Source organism: Mus pahari, chromosome 12, assembly GCF_900095145.1.
Source record: "Mus pahari chromosome 12, PAHARI_EIJ_v1.1, whole genome shotgun sequence".
Taxonomy (NCBI): Eukaryota; Metazoa; Chordata; class Mammalia; order Rodentia; family Muridae; genus Mus; species Mus pahari.
This window is the reverse complement of record NC_034601.1, coordinates 1,237,571-1,247,843: the sequence shown is the minus strand read 5'-3', so window position 1 is coordinate 1,247,843 and position 10,273 is coordinate 1,237,571.

Here is a 10,273-nt window from a genome sequence, read left to right as displayed (position 1 = left end):
AAACGAGTCCTCTGAGCCAGTCTGATATAAGAGTGTGGTTCTCGGGGTTGAGGATTTGGATCAGTTGGTAGAATGCTTTGGCTGACGTGCCTAAAGCCCCAAGTTTGATCTCCATCACCTCAGGATGTTAGGCATAGAGCACACATCTGTAATCTAAGCACTCAGGAGAAAGGAACAGGAGGGTAAGAAAGTCAAGTTTTTTCTTCTTCAACCACATAGCAAAGCCGAGGCCATCCTGGGCTGGGTAGTACAGAGTTTACTGTAGTGTGTGTGTGTGTGTGTGTGTGTGTGTGTGTGTGTGTGTGTGTTCTCTGGCTGAGGAAGTAGTTCAACAGTACTTTTCTTAGAATATGCTAAATATATAAACTTTTTAAATATATTTATCTATTGCTACTAAGAAGATAAGACATATATCCTCCCACATATTTTTAAATTTTTATATATTTAATTTCTAATTACAATTAAATTTTATTAATTTAATTACATTCAATTAAAATATTTAAGTGTATATTTAAAACTATATATGTATAATTATGTATCTTTCTTTTTTCTTTTTTTTCTTTTTTTTAAAAATTTATTTATTATTATATCTAAGTACACTGTAGCTATCTTCAGCTGCACCAGAGGAGGGCATCAGATCTCATTACGGATGGTTGTGAGCCACCATGTGGTTGCTGGAATTTGAACTCAGGACCTTCGGAAGAGCAGTCCGTGCTCTTAACCACTGAGCCATCTCTCCAGCCCTCTTTATTTTTTTCATGACAGTTTCTCTGTGTAGCCCTGACTACCCTGGAACTTCCTTTGTAGACCAGGCTGGCCTGAAACTCACAGAGCTCCATCTGCTTCTGCCTCCTCCTGAGTGCTAGGATTAAAGACATGCGCCGCCATGCCCATCATTTAATATATTTGAATAACTGGTCCTCCTGCCAGTCTCCCTGTTGCTGAGATTTCAGGCCTACGCCACTCTACCTGCTTCTCTTTGAACACTAAGAGACCAGAGATTCAAGCTAGGAACAGAGTCGCCCCTACATCCTGCACCTCCTTTCCTCCCCCAACTCCTCAGGCTGGAGCCCGGGTACCAGGCAGGCTCTGTCTGCTGTCAAGAGCTCTCGCTCCTGGCCCAGGGTAAGCCATGAAAACTTACTGTTGCCCTGCCCTGCCCAAACATCACTGGTGGGTTGACTTTTGTCCCCCTGGATCTGAGCCACCAGTGTGATGTGCCACCGTGATTGGTGGGAAACCCCCAGGAGACAGAAAGGACACTTTTTCCTCCTTGGCCTCAGTCTCAAACCTGCACAATAGGGAGGGCAGTGTCAACCTCATGACATTTGTTCAGACAAAGTGTGTTGTAGAACATGCCTGCCACAGTCTGTAGAAGTAGACTGAGAACAAAAGTCCCACAGCCAGACAGAGTGTGGGGGCTGAGGGCCTGTGACAGAGCCTACACTCACACAGAACTCTCTGGAACTCTAAGAAACGGAGGGACTGGGGTGGGGAGGGGGCTCAGTAGGTCAGGTGTTTGTTGAACAAGCACAAGGATTTGAGTGGATCCTCAGAACCCATGTAAAAACATCTGCCATTCCAGCCATGGGACAGTGGTCAGGGACAGGGAGCTCCCTGGAGCCCCCTGGCAGCCCTTCTAGTCCAATCAGTAAGCTCCAGGTTCAGTGAGACCTTGTCTTAAACAAGGTGGAGAGTGATTGAGGGCAACACCTGACATGTACATCTGACCTCCACACACATGCGCGCGCACACACACACACACACACACACACACACACACACACACACACGTAGCAAACACGCACAAAATAGATGCATGGCAGACCTCTGCCTGCAGCTTGTGGCGGAGCACTTGTCTTAACACGCACAAAGCCATGAGCTTGATCTGTAGCACTAAATGCAAGGAGACAGAGACAGAGAAACATGCCGAGGTATAGGGATCCCACATGGTGGGGCTACTCCTAGAACCCAAGAACCTGAGATGACACTCCGCATCTGCAGGGAGTCATGGGGGAGGGGCGGCGGGATATGCAGTGGCCATAGTTTGCAGTATTATCCCAGCTACAAAAGCCACACCTCCCAAGAGCACTTGCTACTCTTGTGGAGGACCAGGCTTGTTTCACAGGACCCATTCACCAGCTAACAAATGTGTGTAACTCCAGTTCCAGAGGAGCTGATGCCCTCTTCTGGCTTCTCAGGGTCCCGTACACATGTGTAAATACATACTTGCAGGCAAAACATCCATGTGCGTAAAATAAAAGTGAATCTTTTAAAAGTAATGCCTTCCATGAAGCCCTCTGTGCTGATTTATGTTAACTTGGCACAAGTCCAAGTCCCCTGAGCGGAGGGAACATTCATTTAGAAAGTATCTCCATAAGACTAGACTGCAGGCAGGTCTGTAGGACTCTGTAGACAAGGCTGACCTCAAATTCAAAGACTTGCGTCTGCCTCCAGAGTGCTAGGATTAAAGACATGGGCCGCCACCCCGGTGCCTGTAGGGAATTTTCTTAATTGTTGATTGTTGGGGAGGGCACAGTCCATTGTGGGTGGGGTCATTCCTGCACTGGTGGTCCTGGGTGCTATGAGAAAGCAGGGTAAGCAAGCCAGAAGGATAAGCCAGAAAGCAGCACCCCTTCCATGGCCTTTGCATCAGCTCCTGCCTCCAGGTTCCTGCCCTGCTTGAGTTTCTGCCTTGGCTTTCTTCAATGGACTGTAATTCAGGATATGTAAGCCAAATAGACCTTGTAAGGATAACCTCTTGTGCACTGTGTAAAACCATTTATGTGTCAATAAAGAGCTGAGTGGCCAATAGCAAAGCAGGAGAGAATGGGCAGGACATCAGGCAGAGAGGGAGGGAGAAAAAGGGGGAACAGGGGGAGGGTGAGGGTGAGAGGGAGGGAAGAGGGAGAAGAGAGGGGGAAAGGGGAAGGGAGGGAGAGGGGAGAGGAGGCGTCAGAGATTTACCCAGGCTCAGAGTGTATGAAACTGAGGAGAGGTAACTAGCCACGCGGCAGACATAGACTAGTATAAGTGGGTTAAGAGAAGTTAAGAGCTAGCTGGGGAGCAAGCCTAGCTTAAAACCATAAGCATTCATAGTAACGAAAAAGCCTCCAGGTCAGTATTCGAGAACTGGGGTGGATGTCAAAACCCCAATGGGTACAAAACCTTTTCCTCCCAAGTTGCTTCTGATCATGGTGTTTCATCAGAACAACAGAAACCCTAACTAGGGCACTGTAGTGGCTATTCCTGGTTGTCAACTTGACTATATTTGAAATGAACTACAATCAAGAATTGGAAGGCTCACCAGTGAACCTAATCTGGAGACTGGGAGATAGAAGTTTCTGATCTGGATCTTGGTATGGAGATCTTGAGACACAGTGGTGATTGAATCCAGAAGATTAAGACAGGGAGATCTCCAAGTCCAAGATCATCTGGGATTAAAGGTGTGGTGGCACACACCTTTAATCTGGGCTACACCTTCTGCTGGGGACCATATAAGGACATTGGAAGAAGGGAGTCTGGCTCTTGCTCTTTCGCCTTCTTGCGGTGTGGGACTCAGCAACTGCTAGATCCTTGGACTTCCATTCACAGCTACTACTGAACCATTGTTGGGATTTGGACTGCAGACTGTAAGTCATCAATAAATTCCTTTACTATATAGAGACTATCTGCAAGTTCTGTGACTCTAGAGAACCCTGGCTAATACAGGCACGCTCCTTAATTTTGTTTTGTTTTGGATTTTTGAGACAGGGTTTCTCTGTGTAGCCCTGGCTGTCCTGGAACTCACTTTGTAGACCAGGCTGGACTCGAACTCAGAAATTTGCCTGCCTCTTCCTCCCAAGTACTGGGATTAAAGGCATGCACCACCACTGCCCAGCCTTAATTTTAAAAGAAAGAAGTTAAGATAGAGTCTCATGTAGTCCAGGGTGACCTCAAACTCACTACATGGCCAAAAATGACCTTGAAGTTGTGACCTTCTGGACCCCATTGTCACACGCTGGAATCACAGGCATGTGCCACCACATCCAGTTGACATAGTGCAAAGCTTTGTGTATCCCAGGATCTCTCCTTACTGTCCCCGGGCCTTGCTATGTGTGAGTCCTGTGGTTTGTGAGGAGCTGTGGGAGGACAGAGGTTGCTCAACTTCATCCCTGTTTCTAGCACATGGCTGGTGCTCAAGGGAGCAACGGCCCCTATATTGCTGTTTATTGAGCAAAAACAGCTCAGTGAATTCACAAACTGCCTTTCTACCACTGCCCTTGGCCGACTCCAGGCTTAGGGAACTCCTATCCCCAGGGTTCGAGTGGACCACACCACCCGTAAACACCATCTCACAGGTGGAATATTGCTACACAGAGGTTGAGACATTGGCTCGGAAAACAATAGTTCTGAAGCTGTAGATGGGCTTCAGGCAACTTGGCAAAGCCCACTGCATTTCGAAAGCACACTCCCTTTGGCTCGGCGACTGCATTTCTAGGAATGGGTATTACACAGAACACTGCTGGTCACAGTGTCAGCCCTACTCCATCCGTGTTGGTGGTAGGAGGGACCAGACTGGCCTGCACTCTTGTAGGAAGGTTACCACCATCCCTGTCGGGCACCTCCTGGATATCAGTACTAACTTCCCTGTTTTGACAACTGAAAATTAACCAAGACATTGCCACATGTTCTCTAGGGCAAGACACATGTGTGAAAAGTATCCTTCAAGATTATCCAGTATAATAAAGGGTGGGAAACAGCCCATCTATCCAAGGACAGGCCATGTGGATTAGCAACCCTTGGGTTCTCTGACAAATTAGAACAAACTGGAGGTTTGTTAGCAAAAATAAAACATTAGTCTCTAGGCTGAAACAAAGACATAGAAGGAGGGGGCGTTGGGCCTGCAGCTTTTATTTGTGCTGTTTTTAGGTTTTGAGACAAAGCCTCACAATGTAACCCAGGGTGGCTTTGAAATTGCAGAAAACCAAGCCGGGCGTGGTGGTGCACTTCTTTAATCCCAGCACTCGGGAGGCAGAGGCAGGCGGATTTCTGAGTTTGAGGCCAGCCTGGTCTACAGAGTGAGTTCCAGGACAGCCAGGGCTACACAGAGAAACCCTGTCTCGAACGCCCCCCGCACCCCTCCCCCCCCAAAAAAAACTGCAGCAAACCTCCCACCATGAGTGGCATGTGGCAGCTCAGCTCGGCCAGTGTGCAGCTTTTTGGTTTTTGTTTGGTTTGGTTTGGTTTGGTTTTTCGAGACAGGGTTTCGCACAAAAGGCACATAAGAGAATGAATCTTTCTCAGAAAATGTTCTAAGAAGGGCCACTCAATCCAAGGAGCTCCCAGAGCTTCCTCCTAAAGGCAGCGCTGCGCGCGGTAGTCTGGGAAATGTAGTCCTGTCGCTGGGCCAGCCAGGGCCAACCACTTCTGCTTAGGGAGCCCCAAGCAGGACACACTGACAGCTAGGGTGGATCTTGGCTAAAAACTACTGGAAATAGAAGTTCCCTGAGCAGATTTTCTGTTCCTTGAGGTAAAGTCCTGGGAATCCTGCCTATCATGTGCACCTTACTGGTGATCCTCAAAGGCAGGGTGAAGGACATAGGACCAGGACTTAGGAGGCCTGGGTTAGTTCTGGGAACAAAGAGGTCAAGTAAACGTTTAGGTTCACTGGATTTCTTGTGTGCCCTCCCTACATTGATGCCTAAAACTGCGAGTTGTAGCTGTTCTTCACCTGTACAAATAACCACAGTTTTACTAAATTAGGTGAAAGGGTTTTCTTTTGAAACAGGTCTCATGTATTCCAGTCTGGCCCCAAACTCAACTGTGATGACCTTGAACCTAGTGGGTGTGACTATCTGTAGGTGTTTGAAGGAGTGGCCTTTCTTTCCTGTAGGTAGTGTCCCTCAGGAGCCATCTACCTTGTTTTTGTTCTTTGGCCTGGGACTTGTCCAATAGGCTAGGAATGCTGGACATAGAACCAACTCCAGGCATACACCTACATCTTTGCCACACTAGTCTTGGGATTGCAAGTATAGGCCACCACATCGTTTTTTCTTTCTTTTTATTTTTTTGTTTTTTTTGTTGTTTGTTTGTTTGTTTGTTTGTTTTTCAAGACAGGGTTTCTCTGTATAGCCCTGGCTGTCCTGGAACTCACTCTGTAGACCAGGCTGGTCTCAAACTCAGAAATCCTCCTGCCTCTGCCTCCCGAGTGTTGGGATTAAAGGCATGTGCCACCATGCCTGGCCCTCTTTTTTTTTAAAACATGGATCTGGGAATCAAACTCAGGTTTTCATGGTGTGGTGGTTTGAATATGCTTGGCCCATGAGAAGTGGCACAATTACGAGGTACAGCCTTGTTGGATAGGTGTGGCCTTGTTGGAAGAAGGGTGTCACTGTGGGGTGGGCTTGGAGATCCTATGCTCAAGCTCCATTGAGTGTGGAAGACACCCTAGTTGACTTTTGATCAAGCTTCTCTAACACCAGGTCTGCCTGGATGTTGCCATACCTCCTGCCTTGATGATAATGGACAGAACCTCTGAAACTGTAAGTCAGCCCCAATTAAATGTTTGCCTTTATACGAGTTGCCTTGGTCATGGTGTCTCTCTTCAGAGCAATGAAGCCCTAAGACATATGGTGATCACTTTAGCAATTCAGTCATCATGAAACAAAGGTAGAGTTTATTAAGAAACGGCTTTATATCCAGGTATAGTAGTGCAGGATTTTAATACAGTACTCAGGAAGCAGGGACAGGTGGATCTTTGAGTTCAGTGACAGCCTGCTTTACACACAGAGTTCCAGGAATGTCAAGGCTACATAGTGGGACCTTGTCTCAAAAAAAATTTTTTTAAACAGATTTAAGCCCAGGGCTTAATAGAAAGGCACTCAGGGAGCCCACATACCCAAGTCTCAGTATGAGAGGCTCAAGGACGAGTCCTATTTAAGTATCTTAGCAGGAACCATGTATAGTTTTAGTAGCTTTTGAAATTACGCTGTCCAAAATTATTCTAAAGAACTTTTTTCATAAATGAAATCATAGAGTGGTTCTTGAGGTGCACAGGCCTCAGATAGGATGACAATCTAATAGAGAAGAATCATGAGTCCTAAGTTGTACAAGGAAAATAAGACATGGTTTTTATTGTAAGTAGAGTGGACTTATAAAGTTGCATGTTTATGGCTGTTCTGTATGCTTAGGCCTCCAGCATGTTCATTTGAATCATCTGTATGGAAGGAATAGTCATGTAGGTGACCATCACAGCGTTTGTTTTAATTGAGCTGGGTCCTTGCCTCTGTCTCTGGGCTTCCATCCCCAGCTCAGGAAGAGGAGGCAGGAACAGGCAGAACAGGATCTGTCAAGGGACTGTCAGGGTTGGAGTTCACTGAGGACTCAGGGGAGCTGACCCGAGAGACTACTGTTCCTGGACAGATGATGGCTAATCAGCATATATCTCCCACTTTGCTTTGCTGCTGACAAGTTCTGTTACCCAGGCTGATCAGTCATCCTCCTGCCTCATCCTCAGGAACAGCTGGAACACAAAAGGTGTGGGCCATTGCCCCAAGCTTATTTTGAAGTTTTATTTTGAAAAAAAAAAATCCTCTTTGGAAAGGAGACCCTCAAGGGGGCATTTTCAACTTCTTGAGAACAGTCTACATACCTGTTGGGAGCAGGAAAAATCCACTTGCCCTGTGTGTACTGTTCTCAGGGATACACAGTCTCCTCGATGGCTTCCTCAATAACCTCTGCACAATGACCCCTAGCAAGATTCCCTTGGGAAGCCAAACACCTATTTCTTAGTTGAGATCCATCCATTTTAAGGAAGTCTTGAGAGAACTAAAGCTTCCCTTCTGGAAGTAGAGCTAAAATTATTCCATTTCTTTAATATTGTCTCTTTTCCTTTCCCCATGTTGCTGTGTATTTATTCCCAGTTCCATCCTTGACAGAATAATTTTATATGCTCATGTGCACATGCTCCTTTGTATATGTAGATACAAGTTATAAGTGTACCAATAAGTCTTGTACTTCCCACAAGACTTAGAAATGGATGTCCAAAATAACAGGGACTCACTAAAGAAATGGGGCTTGGAGATGTAACTCTGTAGAATGTCTGCCTGGCAGACACAAAGCTCTGGGTTCGATCCCTAGCACCCTACAGACAGGGTATGATAGAGCTTGTTAGCACTTGTGAGATCAAGGATGAAGAATCAGAAGTTCAAGGCTATCCTTGATAACATAGCAAGTTTGAAGTCTGCATGACTTACACAGACTACTTTTGGGCGTGGGGAGGGGTCAACATGTATGCTATTGATCCCATTCCTCATGAGGCAGAGGCAAGAGGACCTTTGTGAGTTCTAGATTGGCCTGTTCTACATATTGAGTTCCAAAACAGCCAGGGTTACATAGAAAGACCCTGTCTCAAAATGAATAAGTAAATAGCAAATTTTCAAGGTTTCTCCCATCACAAGTGTTCTAGCCGACTCAGGAATGGATGAACTGGAGATTGGGTGAGTGACTTAGCAACTGAACTACAAGGCATGCTGTGGATCAGCCTATAAAACAAAGGCTACATTACCCACAATGCAGGTCCTGGGACTGCCCACTAGGTCTCCTGCACTGCTGTGTTGTAGGCAATGTGCTTCTTTTCATGGGCTGAGCTGGCTGTCAGGCCTAGGACTGAGGCTCCTGGACAGGCATTTTGGGCAAGGCAAAATGCTGTTGGCTGAGTTGGCTGATGAAAGTGGTACCATGACATCTTTCCCACACCTGATAGGCTGCATAAGGAAGATGGGACCCATGACAGCCACTGTGCTTCACCCATTCTGTAGCAGAGCCCTAGTGTACAGAGCCTGACCACAATGCATGATGCTCTCCACAACCCAAACTTCTCCAGAAGCCACCAGGCCCAACACTTCTGATGCTGCCAGTCAGTGCAGCAACCCTCATCTGAGTATCTTTGGACCACCTCTTTGTGTCCTGTGGCCACCATGAGGACATTACAGAAGGAACTTCACTGTACCCACTGCACAGAGCTAGGAAGAGGGAGCATGTGTCTCCTGCACTATAGGTTCCCTAGCCTGGTGGCTTCTCTAACAGAAACCTCCAACAGTTCAGTCAAGATGTTGGTAAGGGATGGCTGCCTCCACAGGACCTGGTGGAGAATCCACCCCCCATTTCCAGCTGCAGGCGGCTGTTAATGTTCCTTGAGTTGAGGCCCATGAAACCTTCCTTTTATAACTCCCCCTCCCTGTGTGGCCCTGGCTGTCCTGGAACTCACTTTGTTGACCAGGCTGGCCTTTAACTCAAGAGATTTGTCTGCCTCAACAGAGTGAGTTTCAGGATAGCCAGGGCTACACAGAGAAACCCTGTTGCGAAAAAACAAAAAACAAAACAAAACAAAACAACAACAGAAACCCCGACTAAGACAAATTGGTACCAGCATAGAGGGGTATTCCTGTGACAGCTTGACCAAGTTTGGGGGAGGATTATGGAAGGACTTTGGAACTTAGGGCTAGAAGAGCCATTGGGTGTTAAGAGCTCTGTGAGATGTTCTGTAGGAACTTGGAAGATAATGTTGAAAACAGCGCAGAAGATGGAGGCCTGGCTTGTGAAATTTCAGAGGGAAAATTAAAGACTCTAATCAGAGCTGCTGATGTTTCGATTGTGAAGATTCTGTGATTTTGGTTAGCTGGGGCTGAAGAATCAGCTGTGATTAACAAGATACCAGAATACTAAAGCAAAACCTTTGTATTACTGGGACTATTGGTGCTGGTTAGTTGGAGCTAAGAAATTAGTGATGATTAAGAAGAGACCAGCATCATCGAGGTAAAATCTTCTGGGAAGTGTTTTCTGAGAGCACAGAGGCTGTGTTCCAGAGATAGTCAAGGTTGTACCTCATGTTGCGGCTGGACTTGTTAATGTGTAAGAGTCACTCAGGTGGTACTGATTTTGAAGGCATGAAGGGGTCATAAAGAGCAGCTGAAGCTTGGCACTGTGAGAGGCCACACAATGGAAGGCCATTGGTGAAGGTGCAGCCTCAGTTGCAATTGATGGCCCAGGACTTGAAGGGGTCATGCAAAGGAGTTGAGGCTTGGCACCGTTAAGAGAACCTATGAGAGGCTATTGGTGAAGCCTAGTTGCATCGGAAGACAGCAGTGTTTTGGAGAAGCCAATACCTTGAGATGATCAACAAGAACAGCAGCAGCAGTGGAGTACAGGCTAGGATCCTAGAAGACAAGGTCTGTGCTACAAAGAGTAGAGCTAGAGAAGTGATCCAAGCCCTTGGAGGAGCCCAGATGTT